Source organism: Bubalus bubalis, chromosome 19, assembly GCF_019923935.1.
Source record: "Bubalus bubalis isolate 160015118507 breed Murrah chromosome 19, NDDB_SH_1, whole genome shotgun sequence".
NCBI lineage: Eukaryota > Metazoa > Chordata > Mammalia > Artiodactyla > Bovidae > Bubalus > Bubalus bubalis.
Genome location: NC_059175.1, coordinates 21,304,835 through 21,331,625, shown reverse-complemented (window position 1 = coordinate 21,331,625; position 26,791 = coordinate 21,304,835). Strand labels below are relative to the sequence as shown.

Genomic DNA, 26,791 nt, shown 5'->3' with positions numbered 1-26,791 from the left:
ATAAACAACCCAATTAGAAAATGGGCAAAATATACTGAACAGACATATCACTAAAGAGAAAAGACAAACGGCCAATAAGGCATGAAAAGATATTCAACCATTAAAGAATTTTCTCATTAAAGCCATGGTGAGACATCACCACACACCTGTTAAAAAGGCTAAAATAAAAATTATATTGATAATATCAACTTTTATCAAGTATACAGAACAGATGGATCTCTCATCTATTGGTGGTAAGAATGAAAACTGAAACAATCATTCCAAAAAACAGTTTAGCAGTTCTTTTTAAAATAAAGTTATACGTTTACTTACCATATGATCCAGCAATAACCCTCCTTGATATTCATCCTAGAGCAATTAATACTTGTCACCAAAAAAACTCTATTCATAAATGTTCATAGAAGCATTATTTATAATATCTCCAAACTATAAACAACCCAAACATTTTTCCATGGGTGAATGGATAGGGAAACTGTGGTAAATCCATACAACGGAATGTTGTTTTTGTTTGTTTTTTGTTCAGTCGCCGAGTTGTATCTGAGTCTTTGTGACCCCGTGGACTGCAGCACACCAGGCCTCCCTGTCCCTCACCAAGTTTGCCCAAGTTCATGTCCATTGCATCAGTGATGCCATCCAACCATCTCATCCTCTTTCACCCTTTCCTCCTTTTGCCTTCAATCTTTCTCAGCCTTAGGTGGCCAAAGTATTGGAGCTTCAGCTTCAGCATCAGTCCTTCCGATGAGTATTCAGAGTTGATTTCCTTTAGGATTGACGGGTTTGATCTCCTTGCTGTCCAAGGGATTCTCAAGAGTCTTCTCCAGTACCACAGTTCAAAAGCATCAATTCTTCAGCACTCTGCCTTCTTTATGGTCCAGCTCTCTCAACCATACATGACTACTTAAAAGATCATAGCCTTGACTATATGGACCTTTGTCTATGAAGTGATGTCTCTGCTTTTTAATACACAGTCTAATTTTGTCATAGCTTTCCTGCCAAGAAGAAATGGTCTTCAAATTTCATGGCTGCAGTCTTCATCCGCAGTGATTTAAGAGCCCAAGGAGAGGAAATCTGCCACTGCTTCCACCTTTTCCCCTTCTATTTGCCATGAAATGATGGGACTGGATGCCATGATCTTAGTTTTTTTAATTTCAAGCTGGCTTTTTCACTCTCCTCCTTCACCCTCCTCGAGAGGTTCTTTAGTTCCTCTTCACTTTCTGCCATTAGAGTGGTATCATATGCATATCTGAAATTGTTGCTATTTCTCCTGGCAATCTTGATTCCAGCTTGTAACTCACCCAGCCTGGCATTTCTCATGATGTGCTCTGCATATAAGTCAAATAAACAGAGTGACAATAAACAGCCTTGTCTTACTCCTTTCTCAATCCTGAACCAGTCAGTTGTTCCATGCAAAGTTCTGACTGTTGTTTCTTGTTCTGCATACAGGTTTCTCAAGAGACAGGTAAGGTAGCCTGCTATTCCCATATCTTTAAGAATTTTCCACAGTTTGTTATGATCCACATAGTCAAAGGCTTTTGCATAGTCAATGATGCAGTAGATGTTTTTCTGGAATTCTCTTGCTTTTTCTATGATCCAGTGAATGTTGGCAATTTGATCTCTGGTTCCTCTGCCTTTTCTAAACCCAGCTTGGACATCTGGAAGTTCTTTGTTCACATAAGCATGTTTCACTGAGCCTAGCATGCAGAATTTTGAGCATAACCTTACTAGCATGGGAGATGTGTGCAACTTGTCTGGTGGCTTGAACATTCTTTAGTACTGACCTTTTTGGGAATTGGGATGAGCATTGACCTTTTCCAGTCCCGTGGCCACTGCTGGGTTTTCCAAATTTTCTGACATATTGAGTGAAGCACTTCGATAGCATCATCTTTTAGGATTTTAAATAGCTCTGCTAGAATTCCATCACATCCACTAGCTTTATTAACAGCAGTGCTTCCTAAGGCCCCTTTGACTTCACACTCCAGAATCTCTGGATCTGCCTGAGTGACCACACCATTGTGGTTATCTGGGTCATTAAGATGTTTTCTGTGCATTCTTCTGTGTATTCTTTCCATTTCTTCTTGCTCTCCTCTGCTTCATTAGGTCTTTACTGTTACTATACTTTATTGTGCCCTTCTTTGGATAAAATGTTCCTTTAATATTTCCAATTTTCTTGAAAAGATCTCTAGTCTTTCCCCTCCTGTTATTTTCCTCTATTTCTTTGCATTGTTCATTGAAGAAGGCCTTCTTGTCTTTCCTTGCTATTCTGTGGAACTCTGTGTTTAGTTGGATGTATCTTTCCCTTTCTCCCTTATTTTTTCTTTACATACTCAATTCCATTTATATGAAAGTGGTCCGTAGCCTGTTAGGAATCTGGCCACACAGCAGGAGGTGAGCAGTGGGCAATCAAGCAAAACTTCATCTGTATTTACAGCTGCTCCCCATCGCTCACATTTTCTCCCTGAGCCTTGTCTCCTGGCATTAGATTCTCAAGGGCATGTGAACCCTACTGTGCTTGAATCATCCAAAAACTATCTCCCCACCCCCTGTCCACTGAAAAATTGTTTTCCATGAAACCAGTCCCTAGTGCCAAAAAGGTTGGACACCATGCTTTAATACATCAAGCACGCCCCCTTCTAAGTCATCGCCGGCTCTTCCCTCAGTCTGGGATTCTCTTTCCCTTTGTCTGCATTTTGTCTCCCTCCCCTCCTTCAAGTGTTTAAGCTCTTAGCATCCCCAAAATACTAGTAAAATTGTAGTAGCTTCCAGTCTGTCTTTCCTATCTCTTTTTCCTGCTTTATTTTCCCCTTAGTGCTTATTACCTTCTAGTTTTCCTCAGAATATATTTTTACTATTTACTCTTTGCTTTTTATCCTCTACTATTCATAGTTTATAACTTCTATGAGGGCAGAAATGCATGTCTACTGTTTTATTCTTCACTGTTTTATCCCTAACATTTAGAACCCTTTTGTTCCTATTGCTGCTGTAACAAATTATTACAGATAAACTACACACATTTGTTAACTTACTGGCTCTGAAGGTCAGAAATCAAAAATTGATCTTATGGAGCAAAAATCAAGGTGTTGGCAGGGTTGCATCCTTCCGGAGTCTCCAGAGGAAAACCCGTTTCCCTGCCTTTTTTAGCTTCTAAAGGCCGCCTGCATTGCACAGTGATGTTTCTTCCTCCACTTCCAAAGTGCCTCTCCATTTTCTGCTCTCATTGTCACATCTCCTGTCTTTCTGATGGTGACCTTCTTTTAGAACCTTTGTGGTCCTTCCATAAGGACCCTTGTAATTACATTGGGCCATGCCAGAAAATCCAGGCTGATCTCTGTATCTCAAGATTTTTTATACAAGCACATCTGAAAATTCCCTTTTGCTGTGTAAGGTGACATATTCACAGGTTCTGAAGATTAGGACATAGACATCTTTAGGGGACTGTTCTTCTGCCACAGGGCCTAGTATGTGTTAGGATCTACTGAATGCCCAGTATAGACCGATCAATGATAGATCAGATCAGATCAGTCACTCAGTCGTGTCCGACTCTTTGCGACCCCATGAATCGCAGCATGCCAGGCCTCCCTGTCCATCACCAACTCCCGGAGTTCACTCAGACTCACGTCCATTGAGTTGGTGATGCCATCCAGCCATCTCATTCTGTGTCGTCCCCTTCTCCTCCTGCCCCCAATCCCTCCCAGCATCAGAGTCTTTTCCAATGAGTCAACTCTTTGCATGAGGTGGCCAAAGTACTGGAGTTTCAGCTTTAGCATCATTCCTTCCAAAGAAATCCCAGGGTTGATCTCCTTCAGAATGGACTGGTTGGATCTCCTTGCAGTCCAAGGGACTTTCAAGAGTCTTCTCCAACACCACAGTTCAAAAGCATCAATTCTTTGGCACTCAGCCTTCCTCACAGTCCAACTCTCACATCCATACATGACCACAGGAAAAACCATAGCCTTGACTAGACAGACCTTTGTTGGCAAAGTAATGTCTCTGCTTTTGAATATGCTATGTAGGTTGGTCATAACTTTCCTTCCAAGGAGTAAGTGTCTTTTAATTTCATGGCTGCAGTCACCATCTTCAGTGATTTTGGAGCCCAGAAAAATAAAGTCTGACACTGTTTCCACTGTTTCCCCATCTATTTCCCATGAAGTGATGGGACCGGATGTCATGATCTTCGTTTTCTGAATGTTGAGCTTTAAGCCAACTTTTTCACTCTCCACTTTCACTTTCATCAAGAGGCTTTTGAGTTCCTCTTCACTTTCTGCCATAAGGGTAGTGTCATCTGCATATCTGAGGTTATTGATATTTCTCCCGGCAATCTTGATTCCAGCTTGTGTTTCTTCCAGTCCAGCGTTTCTCATGATGTACTCTGCATATAAGTTAAAAAAGCAGGGTGACTATATACAGCCTTGACGAACTCCTTTTCCTATTTGGAACCAGTCTGTTGTTCCATGTCCAGTTCTAACTGTTGCTTCCTGACCTGCCTACAAATTTCTCAAGAGGCAGGTCAGGTGGTCTGGTATTCCCATCTCTTTCAGAATTTTCCACAGTTTATTGTGATCAATGATAGATAACCCCCAAATAAATGGGATGATTCTAGCTAGTAATAAATGTGACACAGTAAATAAGATGGTGTGATCTAACAATCTAATAGTGAACAACTGCAGGGATGAGGATGGAGAGCTCTGGGGAAGAAACTGAGAGATTAATGGGAAAAAAGACTCAACCAAAATCCCAAATGAGGGACCTCTCAGATAGAGAAGAAAGCAAACACAAAGACCTAAGACTGTAAGGAGCTTGGCTTGTGCCTGAGGGACAGAGACCTGTCAGATGTGATTGTTCTGGGGAGTCAGATGGTAAAGAATCTATCTGTAATGCAGGAGACTGAAGTTTGATCCCTGGGTCAGGAAGATCCGTTGGAGGAGGAAATGGCAACTGATTCCAGTATTCTTGCCTGGAAAATTCCATGGACAGAGGAGCCTGGTGGGCTGCAGTGCATACGGTTACAGAATGTCAGACATGACTAAGTGCACACAAAGCTCACAGCTCATGTAGACAGGAGACAAATCATTTGGGCTCTTCTAGGCCAGTGAGGAGCTCTGATTATATTCAGAGGCTGATAATAAGCCATGATGGTGGAAAATGGATTATGGAGTGCAAGAGAGGATGTGCAGAGATCTGTTCAAAGTTCTTGCTTCAGTAGTCCAGGTAAAAGACAGGAGTTTCTTGGACTAGGGTGGAAGCCATGGGCATAGAAAAGAAACCTGGCTATTTTTAGGATGCATTTCATAGTTAATGCGAATAGGATTATTAGACTATGGGAACAGTGGATTATTCCAAAGTTTTGGTCCTGAGCAATGGAGTATATGGCAATGCTAATTACTAGGGAAGACTTGGAGAAGAGCAGCTTTGTGGGAATGTCAACAGTTCTGTTTTAGGTCTGTGAAATTTGAGATGCTTGTAAGTCATCCAAGGGGCCATGTCAGGAAGACTTCAGTTGGGTACACCCAAAGCTCAGAGGAACAACCGGTTGATGTTGCTCTGTACTTAAGGAGCATTGTGTAGCATAGATATCATTTACAGGCATGGGACTGAAGGGGACCACTTAGAGACACAACAGGCATTCCAGATAGTGGTAACCATAATAGTGCTGACCTTGTGCCAAGCCCTGCACTTTGATTTTTATATATATTAATATATTAAAAATCTTTAATCCTTGTAACAATTCATTGAGATGAAATCTTTTATCATATTCCATTTGATAGTAGAGAACACTGAGGTAGTTAAGAAACTTGTCTCAAGGTCACACAGCTAATAACTGGCCAAACTGACAATCAAACTCAGGAAGTCTGGCTCCAGGGTCATGCTCTTAAACCTTGAATTTGTCGAGTATTGTTCCTCTCATAAGTATAGTCTGGATGAATATAAGATTATAGACCAAATCACCACACTGCATACTCGCTCAGAGTTTTGTTATATTATCTTAAGCTACTGCCTGGATGCAGATTGGAATTGCAGTTGATGATAAGCAGAATTCAGTGGTGAGAGAGTTTACATGCACAAAATATTTTCTTTCCTTTTAATGTGCACTGACTTTTAAAAAAATTTTTTAAACTTTTTTCATGCTGCAGAGCTAAAGATTTTTATGCCATGTTAGGGTAGAATTTGAGAAAATATATTCCATGTTTTACATAAATGGGCTTCTCAACAACCCCTAGGAAATTCTGTGGTTCCGTGAACCACTGCTTGAAAATCTGTTCACCATCATGACAAAAGCAGCACCTCTTTGAAGGGATAAAGTATTTGGAATTGATTCCCAGGATGAATCACATTTTCATAATTGCACAAGATTACTCACAAGATTCAAGGGAGTTAGATTTGAAAAATGAAATAAAAATCAAATAAACCCAACTTATAAACTTTGCTTACAGCATGTTCTCAGATAACACCCACGGAATGTTTCTTGTGTCAAGACTCAACCTGAAGATGCTCTGAAGAGGAATTTCCACTTCTGTAACTTCATCAGTAACACAATCAGAGTGGTGATACACAGTGTTCTTATTCCACTGTGTGGGACATAGAACAGTTTGTTGATTAACTGACTAATGAATATCTGTTCAAGACAGTCTAAGGTCAGAGTCTGATGAATGAGTCAAAGGGCAGTTTTCCCAAGAGAAATTTAAGCCTGAGTCCTCAAGGTATAAGGATGAATATGGTAATGATGAAAAACTGCCTCTGGTTCAACATGTGCTTTGTGCATAGTAATTAAACAAAGACATTCACCGATGGTTGATTGAACACCTACCATGGGCCCAGCACTGGGCTTGCAATAATAAGTTAGAGAGGCAGATGAGCACTATTCTCATGGACAAATAGGGAAAATGGATGGTCAAATAATACAATTAGAGTGTAATGGGGGAAGACAGAGTTCTGTGCGTATGGGGGTAGGTGAAGGCATTTTTCTGGTTGGTTCTCACTGCTTTGATGATCTGGCTATGATATGATATTTATATCGAATCATGGCAAAATACTCGAAAATTATTGTCAGCATTAGTGTCGGTCAGAGGATTAAACTGTTTTGGATCCGGTTCTCTGGATTACTAGAATCACAAGCCCATAAGTAAAGAGTAGGTTTCATACACTAAGTTACAGATAAGATTTTTTTTTTAAATTACAACTGATTTACAATTTTGGTGTATAGCAAAGTGATTCAGATATATACATATATATATATATATATATGTATGTATATGTTCATTTTTACTATCTATTGCTTTAGATTGGATACCAAATGTTTTTTTTTCTTTAAGGTTTTCTGTTCCTTTCATCTGGAGAAGGAAATGGCAACCCACTCCAGTCCAGTATTCTTGCTTGGAAATTCCTATGGACAGAAGAGCCTGGCAGGCATACAGTCCACGGGGTCGCAAGAGTTGGAAAGGACTTAGCATCTAAACCACCATCACTCCTTTCATCTACTGATACCTAATTTTAAGGTATCCTAAATTACCTGAATTATCAAGATGGTAATTTTAAACTATCCACAAACTGCTTTACATCTCTCTCTCTCTTCTCCAAATCCCACTAGAAATGGATGAGCAGGTATGCTCCTTAAAAGTAGGCTATTTTCTGGAGGAAAACACCTAGCTGTAGGCACTGAGAGATGCATTAATTGCTTCACTTATTCTTTCATTAATTCATTTTCATTGATTGAGAGCTGAAATGCACTAAACATTGTGCTTAGAGCTATGGATTCCAAACTGAGTTCCCCCAAAGATGTCCACATCCTAATCCTAAGAACTGGTGAATAGGTTACATGGTAAGGGGAATAGAAGTTGCTGATCATCTGCCTTTGAAATGGGGACAGTAGCCTGGATTACTCAGGTGGGTCCACAGTAGTCACAGGGCGCTTATTAGTGGAAAAGGGAAGCAGAAGGAGGAGCACCAGTGAGAGGGCAACATAAAAAGATCTCAGCCCGGTGTTGTTGTTGGCTTTGAAGACAAAAATGAGGCCACAAGCCAAAGAGTTCAGGTACTGTCCAGAAGCTGAAAAGGACAGGGCAGTAATAGATTCTCTCCTGGAGCATCCAGAAACAACCCAATCCTGTTGACCCCTCACCTTTAGTCCAATGAGACCGGTTTTGCGCTTCTGACCTCCGGAAGGGTAAGATTTTAAGTCCCTAAGTTTGTGGCAGTTTTGTGTTACAACAGCAATAGAAAATGAATGGTATGGACTGTAAAAGACCGTTCCTGCCCTCAAAGAGCTAACAGGTTGGTAGAGATGCAAAGAGTCCGATGACATAAGGTTGCAGCTACCAACACTGAGCACTGACCAGGCAGGCACTGCAAAAGCCTTGTAGAAAGGATTCTCTCTGCACTGGGTAAGACAAAAAGCTACAGCTGCTGCTTTTTTTTTTTCTTTTTGCTGCCCAAGCAGTCCTTTGCACCCTAGGATATATAGGATGATGTTTTGTGGGTATTTCCCTGCACAGCTGGGAAATTTGTCAGAGAGGCTAGTGGTTGGACCCACAGTGTTGAAGACATAAAGGTAGGGATGCTACTTGGTTTAGAAGAATCTGAAATATTTGTATGTTAAATACTACCGCATACTGAAACTTACATCTTCAACTCACTGTCCTCTCCAAACTCCAGATCTCAGTGTATATCTGGAGTAATTCTGACCTAAGTTGGAGCAAGCATCTTGTCATGAACCAGAGTTGCTGTGGGAAGATACATTCTATCCACATACCTACCTCTGCGGATACTAACCTGATCACCTGGGTTAGGCAATGTTTGACAGGTTATTCCCATGCCTCCAGCAAGGCCAGATTGAAATCTTTGGAGGCCCTAAAGGTTCAAAAACACTAAAAGACACATATCTTTATTTTCATTTAATAGAACATATTACCATATTGAAAAATAAGTTCTGATATTTTACATTATGACTGCATTTTGTTGTTGTGATTCTTTTATTCCTGAAACTATAAGATAATTTCCTAAAAACTTCTTTTGGTGCTTCTGCCTAGGTCCATTCTCTTTCTGTCTCTGGGTAATCCAACAAAGGCCCTCTGGGACAGTTGTTTACTATTTGGGACACATTCTCATTTTCTCTCCCTTCCCTGTTGCTTTTGAAAGGGACCTGATAGGTTTTTTTTTTTCCTCCTATAATAGATGTAATTCATTATTCTTCATTGCAAGGACTATACATTTAAATTAAATTAGTGTAATTCTTTCTATAAATATTTATTTAGCCCCTGATGTTTTAAAACAGAAGAAGTATTAGTGTCTTAAAACAGAAGAATGTATTAAAACAGAAGAAGATCTATACTAGAAATAAGAAGGACAGCTGCAGAGGTTAATAATAAACTTTTGTCCTTAGAGACCTTATGATCTCTGGGAAGTGCTACCTCATTGTAAACCAAAGGCACGGATCACTGGGTCCTAGGACTTGTCACATGACAGATGATGTGGGGGTTTTTTCGGGGGGCGGTGGTGGATGCTGGGGGTACGGAAATGTCAGAAGCTTTCTGGGAAACTCCAAATCACATTCCTACCTTCTAAGTTTGACTTTGAGAAGAAGCCTGGATGTTAATTAGTATCAGCCACTTGCTGATTTAGTATCAGCCACTTGCTGAGTATCTATCCTGGATAGAAACTATGCTGGCTATGAAAGAAAAAAAAAAATCAAAAAACAAAATTCAGAGAACAAGTAAGTGATGGAAATCATGCAACATAGTAAGTAGGAGAGCCATATGAATCCTGACCACCTGGCCTCAAAGCTCATCTTGTCGCCTATGCTTGGAGGCTCTTTAACTCACTAGATGGCTTGTATTTCTCTCATGTCAGGTTTCCATAAAATCCTGGTGTGTTACAGACTACTCAGGTCCAATTATAATAGGATTCCTTCTCTCCCCTCAAGGATTCTTGGTGAAGGTCAACTCCTAAAGAGCTGTTAATAAAAAGTATCAGTAGAATGGAGTTCAGTGTTCCAGTGTTATTGGAACACATTGTTCCATTGTTATTCTGAAGCCAGTCAACATCAGATATCAGGATTGGCTGATTAATGAGGCTTTCATATTACTTTAGTTTTAGCATTTATTTAATTAACCCCACAGAAGGTGTTAGAGGAGTTCACTATTATTTATTATTTTATTTTTGGCTGTGCTGGGCCTTCATTGCTACGCTGGCTTTTCTCTGCTTTCTAGCTGCAGTTGCAATGCTTGGATTTCTCATCACAGTGGCTTCTCTTGTTGCGGCTTCTGGGCTTTGGAGCACAGGCTCAGTGGTTGTATCGCATGGATTTAGTTGCTCTGTTGCGTGTGGGATCTTCCCAGATCAAGGACTGAACCTGTGTCTCCTGCATTTGCGGTTCTTTACCACTGAGCCATCAGGGAAGCCCAGGAGTTCATTATTCTTCATCACTACCTACTTACTACAAGAGGAGAAGGGTATGTATACACTTTATGTTAATTATGTGCTAATAAAAACATCTGTATATGGATGGAAAACAATACATTTGGGGCCATGAGAAGAGAGACTTTCCCCAGTAGTTTTCCTCATTTAACCTATACATTATCCATTAAATTAGACTTTTAAAGATGCTATCCTTTAATCATACCAGAAAATTAGCCATAATTTTATAAAACATCAAACAGAAAAACCTATTAATCTCATTGATATCTTATAGGCCAGAGATGCTATTGAAAATATATAGCTTTTGACAGGGAAGGAGAATGAATCACATAACAGATTTGAAATTAAAAGTCTGAAATTTATAATATCTATGTAGCAGTATGTGAGTTCTAGATCACTGAGAAAAGTCAGTAACTTACATAAATATCCCAGTCTCTTTAGACCCCTGATTATTATTTCTCTTGTCTAAAACCAGAGATTTTCTCCAACTGCTAATTTAAGAAAAGTAGCTAAAATTTTAAACGAATATCATTTTTCTTTTCCTTTTTTACAGAATGTAGCAGACATAGCTAGTTGCCTCCTAAACACTCCAAAAGATATTTCTTGCTTCCTTTCTTGGTAATAAGCCTTGATTTTGTTTGGAATAATAATTACACAGGTTCATTTCCTGATTTGAGATAAGGTTAGACTAGTCAGAAATTGCATTCTCCTTTGCAGCTACTACATTTTCCAGCTTTTCTTACAGTATATGAGGTCATAGGACTATGTTATTGACAATGAAGGTGAGATTATGTTTGGAGGCTTCTGGAAAGGAATTGTTTTTCTAATAAAATAGCAGTTGTGTCACTGCTGCCCTGTGCTCCTTTCTTTTTCCTCCTTCAAGTGTGGACACGATGCCTGGTGCTCTAGCAGCCATCTTATGACCATTAGCACACAAGTCACAGTAGAGTTAAAGGAGCCCCTTTCATATCAGCGTCATTGAAGGTGCCAAAGATTCTCTGTCTTCAGACTTTTACGACCATATTATTTGAAGTACATATTTATCTTGATATGTCAACATTTCTGAAAACAAGAATGTGTCATTGGCTTGGAAAATATAACAGAACTCTCCTTTCATCCCTGAGAACTAAGGCAGGAGATGGAGGAGATGGTGGATTAGATGGATTTTAGAAACATTCTTTAAAGTAGAAATATACCTACTTTCAAAGTTATCTTTAAAGCTCAGAATCAATGGCATTTCATTTTTGAAAAGACTATTTTAAGAATAAATAACTTCTGCTCTTAATGCTAGATTAGTGTTAAATATTGCATTTCATATGTATCCATACAGTTATCTCAAAACTGTGAAGTGCTTCTTCTCTTCTCTATTTAACTGTAGTTAACTCTATTTAACTATTTAACTGCCTGTAGCACTTCTCAGTTGAAAGATCTCTTTCCCTCTGCTTTTAATTGTTATTAGGCATCCACTTACTGAGAAGGATGGGTTTGCTTTATGGCATGGTGTGGGGGATTTCAGTGCGCCTAGCCTTCCTCATTGCTGTGGTGAGAGATTAGATAGCAGTCTGTTTAGCTCTAGACTTACATCAGTAAGTGGCCACTGCAGACATAATAGCTAAATTTGAAAACCCACCCCTATACTATAGTAACCATTTTTCCTCAGGTAAGGAACTAGAAAAGGTGACCAGTACATAATCCTCAGGAAAATGTTTTCAATTTCCTGCTAGCTGGAGCCCTGTTGCAGTTCTGTTATGAACTACTCCAATATGGCAAAAGGATGCAGGAGATGGTTTTTAAACCATTGTTTCTAATTAGTACTTGTTGCAATGCCAGTAGGCCTGCTGGCCTTGAAATTAGAACAAGGCAGGACAGACATTGAAATGCAGGGGAAGCCTTAAAGCAATAAAACGCCTTAACTCTTTCTTCCACTCCATCGCAGTGCTACAGCCAGACAGCCTCTCATGGTACATGGCTGTTCATCTCCCTATACTATTATAAGGGTTACTGAAACCCCGGCTCACTGGCCCAACCCACGTGGGAATTTTCCTGACTGACTCTCAGTAATGACTCCTAAAGGTCAAACTAACAAGATTCAATTTGTTGAGTTCCTTAGACCAGGTAGGATGCCCCTGATTTCTTGTCACTTTTACACAGATGTCCTTGAAATTCTGGGTGGTTCCCAGAAACCCTCTCCTTTTACTGCAAAGATGAGTCACTGAAGACTCAGTCATCAACCATGATTTGGGGCTGTGCTAACAGTGACCATTGAAATTACCAGATCATCTACAAACCACCTATTTGTTACTAGCTTTAGCCTCTTGATAGAACAAATCTTCACTAGATCTGCTAACAACATTTTGCTGATACAAGTTTCAGAAGTACTAACTTGAGGGACGGGACAAGATTTGAACAGTAGAAAGGAGACACCAGCAAAATGGACTAAATACCCATTCTTGTGTAATAAATGGGTTGTAGAGTTTTTTTTTTCTTAGCCTTCTGTCCCTAATCAGTAGAACAGTCCACTTTAAAATATGGCACAGTTTTTATCATTTATTCATAAACCTTAACAGGATAAGAATGTCTTTTCACAGAACTTAAACATGATATCAGCAGTAGAAACTGACCTGATGAGAAATTAATGGGGCTTTCCAGAAGTCATGATGAGTAGTTTCTTAGAGAAGAAGAAAATTTCCAATCGTAGAAATGCCATCTGGATTTCCAGTCTACCATCATTCCTCTCCTAATCTTGAATTTCAATGCTTACTGTTTTTATTCTTTTGGTGGACTTTCACTTCTACCCTGGAGAGTCCATCCTTTCCCATATAGTTGTACACAAGGAAACCTGTACTGAGGAGGAGATGGTGAGGAAGGCCTTGGGGTTAGAATTGGAGCCTCATACTGTTCCCAGGAGGTCCTCAGACCTCATACAGGTCCCAGGGGTCCTGTAAGAACCAGGGTGAGGTAAATGGGAGAATTCATGGTACAGGAGAATTATGTTCTAGTATTTATCCTGATCCTCAAATGATCCTCTATCGCTTCTGCAAAGGCAAGAAGGGAATTGTCATGGGTTCTGCATAGTGACCCGAGCACTGAATGGGGAATTTAAATTCCTGCAGGGTCTGGCACTTACATTGTGGCCTCAGCTTCATCATTTTACTTTCTCTGTATCTTCATTTATAAAGTGAATTGATTAAACTATAAGTACATCAGTCTTTTTCGGCTCTAGCATTTGATGATGATAGAAGCTTTGTGATACAATGGAAAAGGCACATGTGCAAGTGAACTTCCAGGGATACGTGTGATTTTTGCCAAGTTGAGCTCTCTGAGTTTTAGTTTGTTATCAGTAGAATGAAGAGAATAGCATTTGGCAGGCAGGGCTATTGTGAAAATGAGAGATGATGTATAGTAAGTACCTGACGAAGCCCCAGAATGCAGATGGCTTTTAATAGAAGTGTTTTTATTCACTACAGTGACCTAGTCCTGAATGGTCTCACATTTTATGCTGTGGTTTTAGCCTGATATCTGTCCCCATTGATACATAGCCTGAAGTGGATACTGCTGCCTGAGAGAGGAAATGAGTCAAGGTCCTAGCTCCATGTGAGAATGGAAGGGCAGCTCTGTCCCAGGACCTCTGAAAAGCCCTTCGAGACATTAGTGCCCCTTTGCACAATTTTGCCTCCACCCATTCTCTGTGGCCCTGAGATCCTCCCCAACCCCACTTAGCTGATTGAAATGTTCTGCTGATGAGGGAAAATGTGGAGAAGCATGACTGATAGTTTTCTTCAACTTTGGGAAAGGAAAGAGAAACTCAAGAGCCCCTTGATGAGAGTAAAAGAAGAGAGAGAAAAAGTTGACTTAAAACTCAACATTAAAAAAATGAAGATCATGGCATCCGGTCCTATCACTTCATGGCAAACAGATGGGGAAACAATGGAAACAGTGACAGACTTTATTTTGGGGGACTCTAAAATCACTGTGGATGGTGACTGCAGCCATGAAATTAAAAGACATTTGCTCCTTGGAAGAAAAGTTATTGCAAACCTAGACAGCATATTAAAAAGCAGAGACATTACTTTGCCGACAAAGGTTCATATAGTCAAAGCTGTGGTTTTTCCAGCAGTCATATATCAGTGTGAGAACTGGACCATACAGCAGATTGAGCATCGAAGAACTGATGCTTTTGAACTGCGGTGCTGGAGAAGACTTGAGAATCCCTTGGACTGCACTTGAGAACCCGTTGGACTGCAAGGAGATCAAACCAGTCAATCCTAAAGGAAATCAGTCCTGAATATTCATTGAAAGGACTGGTGCTGAAGCTCCAGTACTCTGGCCACCTGATGCAAAGAGCTGACTTATTAGAAAAGACCCTGATGCTATAGAAGATTGAGGGGCAAGAGGAGAAGGGGGTGAAAGAGAATGAGATGGTTGGATGGCAACCCTGACTCAATAGACATGAGTTTGAGCAACTCCAGGAGATACTGAATGACAGGAAGCCTGGCGTGCTGCAGTCCATGGGGTCTCAAAGAGTCGGACATGGCTGAGCGACTGAATAACAGCAACTGCCCTGTAGGCTTAGAGGGGTTCAAGAGTGACTTCTTGGGATGCTTTTGCTGACACTCTCAGGTTCTTGTGTTGAGAATTCTGCAGGACACTGAGGGACAGAAACCCCCTGCCGATGCAGGAGACATAGAGTTATGGATTCAATCCCTGCATTGGGAAGCTCTCCTGGAGAAGGACACCGCAACCCACTCCAGTATTCTTGCCTGGAGAATCCCATGGACAGAGGAGCCTGGTGGCCTACAGTCCATAGGGTCACAGAGTCAAACACGACTGATGTGACTTAGCACGTGTACTGAGGGACAGGGAGCAAGTCAAAGATAGCTGAAGATATCCACTTAAGCCATGCCCTAATGTTTCAGCCGAGTTGGAGTCCTTTGGAAAACCAGTTACCTCAATCTTGGGAGAGAAGAAAGTTCTTAGATTTTCATCAACAACAAAATTCTCTATGATTTAAGGGAAACTGGATCATTTGACACCTTGGAGATTTTGCCTGAAGGAAGATAATTGCTTGAAACTTTCTATGCTTTGAGCTTAAAAGCTATTTAGCAGTTGTAAAATGGATAATGTATTTACCTCCCTAGAGCAAAGGGTTTTTCATCTTTGCATTGAGCCTAGACCAAAATAGTGTCCTCTAGAGGTCACCAGTGCACCAGATTTGAAGACCACGGAGGCCTCCAGAATGCTTAGGAAGAGCCCAGCGTCCCACTCCTACCTAAGGGAAAGAGAAAATAAGGCAAATAAATTACGGGAACAGCTGCTCTCCAGCTAGTCTCTTAAGAAATAGGAAATCTTGTTCAGAATAGAGCATTTTCATTGATTTTTCTTGGTTTATTTTGGCCCTCGTCTGCACTAACTGGAGGAAATTTTTGTAATGGTTAAATGCTTCCTCACCGATAGCTTAATTTTGGAAGTCAGAAAAGAAATTTTTTCTGTATGGGAGAAAAACTGATGTGGAAGTGAACTATTTTAGCCACCATTAATGAGTGTGACTCTCAGTGGTGGGTGCCCTGGCTGAGGAGGAAAAGTCTTCGGGTCTCCCAGGCGTGTCCTCAGAGGACCCGGGCACACCGGGGTGAGAAACTTGGGAAGCAGCCCTGTGATGAACGGTTATGTAATCCCTGAGCTGCTTGACGTGGGAAGACACTGTCTCAAGCATGCACATCTCTGCAGATGAATGAGAAACTTCACACAAAAAAGATCACATTGGTAGTCGAAACGCACATTTCCTTTGGAAGAACTATCAGCCAAGAGCCAAGAAGATGGCACTCTGGAGGTCCTAAGGGGACTTTGCTTAGCTAGTTTGCCTTTTTCATTATTCTTATGCTTTAATCTCCTATGAAGCAAATCGACTTTCCCTCAGAGAGAGCTTGCCTTGAGAACAATACTGTGTCTTGCCAGCTGATGTGAACCAGGGGAGCAAATGACACAATGCTGGGAGCCCAGGGCGTGTTGTGACACAGCCCACTGCTGGTAGCCTGCATTGCTCAGGCTGTGACCTGGGAGTCACCACCAGCAGATCCCAGCATTGTTCCTGCTGCTCTGCTTGCTCTCTAAGGAGAGGAATTCCTCCATCAAGACTTTCCCAGGGTCCAGATACTTGCCAGCAGCTGACCCATCAGGAAACTGCCTCTCCCCTCTGGCTTCCCACATTCCTTCCTGAGCATGCCCCAGCCCAGGGTGTGGCCAAGCCTCAGAGGATCTGCTGGGGTTGATTGACAAGAAAACAAAGCCTTCCTCTAGATAAGAAACATCACAGAGCTTTAGGAAATCTATTTGTTCTGGGTGGAGCTCGCTTTCTTTCTCTCCTTTTTCTTTTTTTTTTTTAAGTCTACTTTGCTGACTGTGTAGTTTCTTATCATTTCTTTAGGATGTGTGAAGCAGTTATTCTTTGAACAATGAGCTCTGTTTGGGTAACTTTTTCTTTTTTATTTTATTTTATTTTTTTAATTTAATTTTATTTTTAAACTTTACATAACTGTATTAGTTTTTCTTTATGGCTAATTCACAAGGAAGGAAAATACTTTGTACTAAAGGGCTATGGTGATCTTTCTCAGGGCTATTAGATATTGTTCCTGAGCACTGAAGAGAACAAAGGTATATTTCCATTACAGTTCACTCTGCACTGTGTTCTTCAGCTCAGTGCCTGGTTACATGCTGTGAGATGGAAGTTGTAGAAAGGATGCCACTTGTCCATCATTCTGGAGAATCCTTTAGCTTAGATGATATCCTAGGGGGATTCCAGAGTATTGAGCCATGTTGTAGCTCAGCCAGGTTGAGAATGGTGTCATTGAGCACCCCATCCCCCCACCCCCAACCTCACCCTGTAAATGTGGGGCAGACTGAATGCTTTCCTCATTCAGTTGTTCAGTCGTGTCCAACTCTTTGTGACCCCATGGACTGCAGCACACCAGGCTTCCCTGCTCTCTACCACCTCCCAGAGCTTGCTCAAACTCATTGTCCATTGAGTTGGTGTTGTCATCCAACCATTGCATCCTCTGTCATCCCCTTCTCCTGCCTTCAATCTTTCCCAGCACCAGGGTCTTTTCTAATGAATTGGTTCTTTGCCTCAGGTGGCCAAAATATTGGAGCTTCAGTTTCAGCATCAGTCCTTCCAATGAATATTCAGGGTTGTTTTTCTTTCAGATGGATTGGTTTGATCTCCTTGCTGTCCAAGGGACTCTCAAGAGTCTTCTCCAACACCACAGTTCAAAAGCATCAATACTTTGGCACTCAGTCTTCTTTATGGTACAACTCTCACATTCATACATGACTACTGGAAAAACCATAACTGACTAGACGGATCTTTGTCAGTAAAGTAATGTCTTTGCTTTCTAATGTACTGTCTGGGTTTGTCATAGCTTTTCTTCCAAGAAGCAAGCATCTTTTAATTTCATGGCTGCAGTCACCATCTGCAGAGATTTTGGAGTCCAAGAAAATAAAGTCTGTCACTGTTTCCATTGCTTCCCCATCTATCTGCCATGAAGTGATGGGACTGGATACCATGGTCTTAGTTTTTTGAATGTTGAGTTTTAAGCCAGCTTTTCCACTCTCCTCTTTCACCTTTGTCAAGAGGCTCTTTAGTTCTTTTTCAATTTCTGCCATAAGGGTGGTGTCATCTGCATATCTGAGGTTATTGATATTTCTCCTGGCAATCTTGATTCCAGCTTGTGCTTCATCCAGCCCAGCATTTCTCATGAGCGCTTTCCTAGGACTCTGCTATTTTTTTTCCCCCAAGGTTATCAATTGTGTAACTTTGAGCAAGTCTTAAGTCTCGATTATCTTATTTGTAAAATAAAAGGATTGGACATACTCTCTGAAGTTCATTTGGAATCTAATATCTACTCAGAGTTTAAAGCTGTTCAGTCAAGCATTAGCTGCACCTTAGCAAGGCTGTTAGTCTCTCAGGGTTGCTGTAACAGCATACCAAAACTGGGTGGCTTAAGAAAAACAAACTTTATCACCGTTCTAGGGTCTATACATCTCAAATCAAGATGTCGGGGGCCGTGCTCTCTGTGGGCCCTAGGGTAGAAGCCGTCCTGGCCTCGTTTACCTCCTGGCATTTTCCGTCCTTGTTTTATAGATGCATCACTCCAGTCCTGTCACTGTCTTCCCCCTGTGTGTCTCCACGTGTGAGTATCTGTCTCTGTGTCCAGACTTTCACTTTTTTAAACCAGTCATACTGGATTAAGGCCCACTGTAATGACATTATTTTAACTTGATTATTTCTATAAAGACTGCATTTCCTTATAAGGTCGCATTCTGAGATACTGGGAGATTCAGACTTCAACATGTCTCTTGGGAGGACACAAATCAACCCAGAACAGCAAGCTACTAGAAAATCTTCTCTTTGAGCTTTGGGTCTGTTCTTCATGTTACTTTTTGTCCTGAGAGGCCTACATGTATTACACCAGGGGACCACTTTGTCCTCTGGCTTCCAGTTGGGTTAGCCAGTGGCAAGAGATAGGATGCAAGGGAAGAATGGGATGCATGCTCAGTCATGTCCAGCTTTTTGCAATCCCAAGGACTATAGCCCACCAGGCTCCTCTATCCATGGGGTTTTCCAGCCAAGAGTACAGAGTGGGTTGTCATTTCCTCTTCCAGGGGATCTCCCTGACCCAGGGATCAAACTCTTGTCTCTGGTATCTCCTGCATTGACAGGTGGATTCTTTACCATTGAGCCACCTTAAATCATCTCAGTCCTTGCTAATAAAGTACTTGGGAAGGAATATCTGTATGTCTCTGATTTCACATGGAAAAGGGAGGCACATGCATGGAAAGGACCAGTGAAAACCTCCAGAAGGACGTGTTCTTAGACTGCTTTGTGAAGTCAGTGATAGTCTCACATTTAACCACTTGAGGAAACTGCGTTGTTTGGTGAATCTCTTTGCATTCTGAGCTACTAAATTTATACGGTTGGTGCTCAAACCCATGTTTTCACATTTCACTATTTGCTTCTAAAAAGGTATATTTTCACTCTGGTGTTCATCAGCTTTTAATAATGAACACTTGTACCCTACATGGTTAGATACTTGGCCTTTTCCCTCTCTATTTATCCAAGTCCTTTTTTTTAAAGACTCCTATGAATAAAAGAGGCAGAGAAGGGCATCTAGGGATGTTGCATAGCTGCTAAACTCCTGTCCACTCATAAACATGCTTCTCTGTATCTAGTATTTTAGTTTTTTAGGAACCCTCAATATTGCCTGCTCTACTTTAAGTCTGCTCCCAATCCCCCATTTTTTCAGTGGCCTTCCTTCAGTGGGTTTCAGGCTTCTCTGTTCTACCCCCAGGTGCCTCCACAGCCATTACTTTCACTGTTTTGGACCCAGGGTCAAATCTACACCAAGATCAATGTGCTAACAATATCTCTTGAAGCCCATTGTGCTCTGGCTCAGCTGAACTCTGCTGTGAAAATGGACATGCAGATTTAAGGGTGGGAGTGACACCAAGTAGATGAAATATGTCTTAAAATGTATAGAGGAGATGGGTGCATTACTAGCAAACAAAGAAACAAACTGAGTTGAATATTTGTGGCTAAAATTTCTGGTTAGAATTGGAGAATTCTGAGTTGATTTGCATTAGAATTATTATTATTACCCCTTAAGGGAGGTGGGAAACTCATTAAACAGTAGAAAGTTATTCTTTGGATTTATCAAGTAGCTCTTTCCAAATCACATTTGGCCTACTAAAGTGTGAAGGGATAAGCAATGTTCAGATTCTGTTTTTCTTAAAACTCCACATGGGTTAAGTAAGAAATGGAAAGCATACTACTGTGTTGCTGGAAAAGACTCTTGAGAGTTCCTTGGACTGCAAGGAGAGCAAACCAGTCAATCCTAAAGGAAACCAACTCTGAATATTCATTGGAAGGACTGATGCTGAAGCTGAAGCTCCAATACTTTGGCTGCCTGATGCAAAGAGCTGACTGACTCATTGGAAAAGACCCTGATGCTAGGAAAGACTGAGGGCAAGAGGAGAAGGGGGCAACGGAGGATGAGATGGTTGGATGGCATCACTGAGTCAATGGATATGTGTTTGAGCAAACTCTGGGAAATGGTGAAGGACAAGGAAGGCTGGTGTGCTGCAGTCCATGGGGTCCCAAAGAATCGGACATGACTGAGTGACTGAACACACAATGTGCATCTTGAGTTGTTTCGGAACTCAAACATTAATTCAAACTTACGATACATGAGAACGTCCAAGATGGTTTCAGGATAAGTCTGGATATTTTTTACATATATAATTACCATCACGATTTTATTATTCTGGACTCAACAGCAACAAAGTTTGTTTTGTTTGTTTTTAAGATATAAAGTAATATAAAAAAAAGAAGAGAGAACTTAGTGAAAATAAGAATAGCCAGCTCTCAGGAACCTTATTTCTATTTCACTTTCAGGGTTAGCAGGATGAAGCAGAAAGAGCCGTGTAGGTGCTAGTATAGGTGAGAAGGCAATGGCAGCGTGTCGTGTCCTTGGGCTGCACAGGGGGCAGACCTCTGTGTTTACCATCTGTCTTGTGTTGCATTTCTGCTTATGCACTTAGCCTGGCTCCCCACTCCCCACTCTCCACTGAATCAAGGCTGAGCTTCTCTCTTGGGATTTCACAGCTGTCCAAAATAGGACCCAACTTGGTTTCCTGCTGCTGTGTGAAGAAGGGTGTCAGAAGAAAAATTTTATAGGTACTGAACAAGGCCATCTTTGTTTGGTAGGAAGGGTTGGGTCTCCATGTGATGAGCTTTTTGAGATGGGAGAGGTGCTGGCAGTGAGTTCCTGGGGTTGCAGAGCCCCCCTACAGGTTATTAAGGCTGGGCCTGAGGTCTAGCTTCAGGAGCTCAGTAAACATGTAGGGACTTAATTGCAGGAGCATGGCCCTGCATGAGGGCTGAGAGCAACTAGCAGTTGGCTTGAGATGGTACCCTTGAAACTGCTGCGCTAGTGCCCCTGAGATATGAAGCATGAATAGTCCTGAAAGCTGAGACGTCCGGAAGCCGAAAACAGAATTGCAAGGCTCCAGTGCTGGCGACTGGGAGGCAGGGGCTGGAGATCCTTCTCTTGTCAGATGGCTTATTCTCAGTCTAATCTGTGTTCTGTGGGCTGTTGACATGCCTGAGCATATCCAACAGATTGGAAGGAAGAACCACAGGGAGTGCATTTGCATAAAGGCCCAAGATGGTATCTGGTGCACGTGGCCTTCTCCAGCAGTAGGGTGAGGAGAGTGGGTGAGCATGAATACAGTATGGGCTGTTGAGCTCAGCTGCTGTTGATTTATGTTTGAATCCTAGGTTCAGAGGAAGCTGCAGATAAAAAGTGGAGGAGTTGTTCTCTTGCAGAAGTTAGCTCTGTTTGGGGACCATTGCACAGAATAATATGTATTTCAGAGATGTTTTTCTAATTCCATCATCAAACACAACGATTTTCTGCACTGGGGGGCTTTTAGGAGGAATACTGCCAATTTTTAACTCTAGTGTATCAGAAACCTTATCTGGAAAAGACACAGGTAAAGCCCACTCAGTGAAAAGTTGTAATAAGTAATGAGATGCATAATGTCATATTCCTCCAAAATACTCATTTAATTTTTTGTCTAATTTTAAAAATCACAGAACATTTTCACTGGGTGATTTATAATGTATCATAAACATTTGTTTCATTTTTATTTCCTTGAAGTACCATGTTTGAAAGATAAATCTTTTGCTTTAAAGAAAACTGCAGTGAGTTTATTACATAATTTGATTCATGCTAACATGCTGACTTCATGTTGTGAAGCACAAAAGCTGTAGATCTTGTCTTCTTGGCAATTCTTACAAGGCAATAAAATAAGCATCTACTTGAATTATTATTGTATTAGTCACAGTTAATTATATATTTAGATGTGTTGTATTACATTGAAAAAATTAATTTTTTTGTATGTTATATTACATTGAAAAAAATTACTTTTTTCTTCCCCTCTAAGGAAGGCAAAGAGATGTTTAACCATTTAGAATTTAACTCTTTTTTCTCCTCCAATGGACTGGAATAGCAAAGAAAGATTATGAAAGGGTCCGAAGAATGGAATCAAAAGTCCAAAAGACTATGGTTGTTGATGTCTTGAATCACCAATTGTATTGATTCCAATACCTACTGGTTTCAGCTACCTTGCCAATTATCTCAGTATATAATACAAATATCACAATAGAATAGCCTATCCCATGGAAATACTGTACATCCAATACAGGATTTTAAGAGTCAAAGAAAACTTGAAATGCTCTTGGTCCTCTAAATGGTATTATAATATTGGGGGTGATCCCCAGGCAAATCCTCAGTCTAAGAGCAAAAAGTTCTTTTGAAACTAGATTGACATTTATATGGATCAGAGGATCTTTGCCTTGAGACTCTGAAGATAATACAATCAGGAGGATGAGACAAAAATAAAAATATTGTAGATGTAAAATATTAGTGGAAGGCCTTGGGTAATGGGGTGTTAGAGCTGGGATGATCTTTGAAATGTGGGGGCCAACTATCCAGTTTCTAGGACTTTGGGGTTTCTTGGGATATAGGGCTTCTGTGTTCAAACACGACAAGAGGAGTCCTTGATAACCTACTGTTGAGATTATGTTCCTCAACTTCTTTACTTTATCCATGAAAAAGATAAGGCCCAGTTTGGTGAAATGACTGGCCAATAGCAGAATCAAGACTATATTCCAAATCTGGTCTTTGTCCCACCACCCTGTGTTGCCTCTTTAAAAATCAAAAGGAAAAATATTTCGAGAGAAGATGTTTTGGGATAAATGACCACAGGAAACGGGTGCCTCAACTCAGGTATAGGAAAAAGGCTTTCTGAGGATTTGGATTACAGCAGGCACTGCCAAGATAGGGTTGGGGCCAGCTGTAGGCAGACTTCCCAGCGTGTTTCCTTCACTGTCCAGTGAATAGCATTGCATTAGTTCCTGCAGGCTGTCATAACAGATTACCACAAGCTTGGTGACTTAGAAAGCAGAAATATATTTTTTCTAAGCTCTGAAGGCCGGAAGTGTGAAATCAAGGTACCAGCAGGGCTGCATTCCCTCCAAGGCTCTATGCTCCCGTCCTTCCTTGTCTCTTCCAGTTTTTGATGGCGGCAGATGCTTCTTGGCTTGAGGCTGCATATCTCCAGTCTGTGCCTCCATTTTCACATTGCTTTCTTCTCCTCATTTTTTTTTTTTTCCTTATAGGTACTCGTGTCATTGGATTTAGGGCTTATCCTCATCCAGCATGATCTTCTCTGAGATCTTTACCTTAATTACTACCGCAAAGAATATGGTCAATCTTTACAAATATTCCATTTGCCCTAGAAAAGGATGTGTATCTTACCATTCTATAATGAGTCCTCTATAAATGCCAATTAGGTTGAATTAGCTGATAGTATAGTTCAATCCTCTATGCCTATATTGATTTTCTGTCTACTTTTGCTGTTACTGAGGAAAGGGGGTGCTAAAATCTCCAGCTGTAATTGTGCATTTGTCTGTTACTCCCTTTCAGTTCTCTGAGTAAATCTCTTTTCACTTTCAGTGAGTAATTGCTTGATGTATTTGAAAGCTCTGCTATTTGCTGAATACACAGTTAAGATTATTATGTGTTATGGAAAAATTGATACTGCTATCAGTATGAAATGTTCTTCTTCATGCCTGGAAGTTTACTTTGTTCTGATGATTATTTTTTTCTGATATTAATATAGTTATTCCAGCTTTCTTTATTAATGTTTTTATGGTATGTTTTCTATCCTTTCACTTTTATACTTTAACTAAAAATGGCTTTCTTATAGACTATTTCTGGACATTTTATTTTTATTTATTTTTCTGGCTTCTCTGTGTGACTTGTATTATCTTATTTCCCTGACTAGGGATTGAACGTGGGCCCACAGCAGTGAAAGCACTGGACTGCCTGAGAATTCCTGGGACTTTTTAAAAAACCAAATTTGATAATGTTTGTTATTTAATTGGAATGTTAAGCCTTTAATAGTTGATGCAATTATTAATATGATTTGGTATATATATATACCATTTTATTTTGTTTTCTATATGTCCCATCTGTCCTTTATTTTTTTTGCTTGAAAAACATCAAGATTCCTTGTAATAAAAGGTTTGCAGTTGACAAATCTTCTTAGCTTTAGTTTGTCTGAAAAGGTTTTTATTTTGAAAGGTATTTTCACTAGATTCAGAATTTCAGGCTGATAGATATTTTCTTCTAGCTATTCAAAGATGATATTCCACTGTTTTTTAATTTGCAAAGTTTTGGATGGTAAATCTATAATAAATATTACCTTTGTTTCTCTGAAAGTATATTTTTTCTCCAAATATTTAAAATTTCTGTATCCCTATTTTTAGCAATTTGATGATATGCATAAAGGTGTGTGTGTATGTATGTACACGTGTGTGTGTTTATCATTTTTGGGATTTACTGGGTGCTTTGATTTATGGGTTTCTAGTTGTTATCAAGTTTGGAACATTTTGCCATCATTTCTTCACAAATTTTTGCTCATATAGCCCCCATTTCCAACTCCATTTCTCCACCACTAGTTTTCTCCTTCTGAAACTCCAGTTACATGTGAAATCTTTTTCATTTTTGGTTTTTCTTTTAGTATTGTAAAATTTAGTATTTAGTATTGTAAAAACAATACTAAAAGAAAAACCAAAAATGAAAAAGATTTCACAGAGAAAACTCTCTGTATTTCATTTGGATAAATTTTATTGCTGTATCCTCAAGTTCGTTGATATACATTTTTCTTCCATGGAATCTAATCTACTATTAAATACCATTCATAGTAATTTTTTACCTTAATAAGTTAAATTTGTCTCCCTCTATGTTGTCTGTTTCTTTCATATGTTCATGTTATCTCTGACATTTTTATTATATGTAATATTTATAATGTTTTACTGTTCTTGTCTATTAATTTTATCATCTATCATTGGTGAGTCTGTTTCTTTTGACTAATATTTTTTCTCCTGGTTATGGATCACATTTTCCTGCTTCATATTCTAGTACTTTTATTGGAAGTCAGACATTGTGAATTTTATATTTCTGATTATTAATTTCTGTTATTTATCTTTAAAGAGTGTTAAAGCTTTTTCTTGTAGGAAGTCAGGTTAGTTGATTAGTATAAACTTCTCAGAATGTATTTTTAAGCTGTTTCAGAGTGAGTCTTTAGAGTAGCCTTTATTCTACAGCTGATTCATACCTACTGTTAGGGTGTGGCCTTTTATATTTCTATTGATTGCCATTTTTATACAGTGAGGTCTCTCTACTTTGGAAAAAGCAAAACTAAACAATTTCCAGTCCTGGGGGGGTGGAAAAAAAACCCTTTAAAAATTGTGTTACATTTCCTTTGGTATTTGTTCTTTTCTCAGAAATTTTTCTTGCTCATGATATTTGATGATTGATTTTCAGCCAAAGGCTCAAGAGAACTCCTGTTCAGACATTTGAGCTGCTTTCTGTTTCTGTTTCACTTTCTCTCTCTTTTCTGTTCATCTCTGTTCTCTGGAATTCTCTCCCACCAATTCTAGAAACTTCTTACCTGAACTCAGATATTTATCTCCTCAACTCAATTACACTGCTCTCTCTGTTTAGATTTCCCCTCCCTATGCTATAGTCTGGAAATTGCCTGTAGGCTGTTGATGATAATGTTTGTTTATCTCATGTTTTTTCTCTTCTCTCAGGTATCAGAGACACAGGATACCTGTTTCCAATGCCTAAAAACAATTTTTGCATATTTATAGTTTTTAATCATGTGACAGTTATTCTACCCCCTATTACTCACTTGTAGCTGGAAGCAGAAGTCAATAATTTAAATTTTTTTTTATATGAGCAAAAATTAATTTTCAGAGTTAAACATTTAGAACTTATCTTTTAATTCTAGTTTGACATGTACAACTGGTTAATTCATATTTCCTCTTGGATATCTAATAGATATTCTAATATTAATGTTTTCTCAAAAGAACTCTTAGTTTCCACAGTATATCCTCACCCAAATTGTCCTTCCCTTGGTCTTTACTATTTCAGCAAGAGGCACCATCACCTTCCAAATTATTCAAGATAAGAACCTAGAAGTCAGGTTGATTCTACTCTTTATTTCACACCCTAGATTGAATTCATTAAATCCTATTAATTTTGTTTCAAGATATGCCTCCATCATATCCACCTAAGTCACCTTCACTGACACCAGCTAGGTCTATTACCTCTCATCCAAATTATTATAAAAACCTCTATACTTTAAATTTTGCTCTTCTCTTATTCATTCTCAGTACAATACAAGAATAATTTGTAGAATGTAATCTGAATCAACATTCTCCTATTTTAAAACTTTCAGTGGCTTCCTTTCATTC

General features: G+C 39.9%; 1 long non-coding RNA gene across 1 annotated transcript; it reads left to right on the top strand.

The window, feature by feature from the left end:
* The first annotated feature begins 10,361 nt into the window (after nucleotides 1–10,361).
* Nucleotides 10,362–24,835, top strand: LOC123330585. The gene is made up of 2 exons (XR_006546606.2): nucleotides 10,362–10,442; nucleotides 24,313–24,835. It is a non-coding gene; the product is annotated as an uncharacterized LOC123330585 (long non-coding RNA).
* The last annotated feature ends 1,956 nt before the right edge of the window (nucleotides 24,836–26,791 follow it).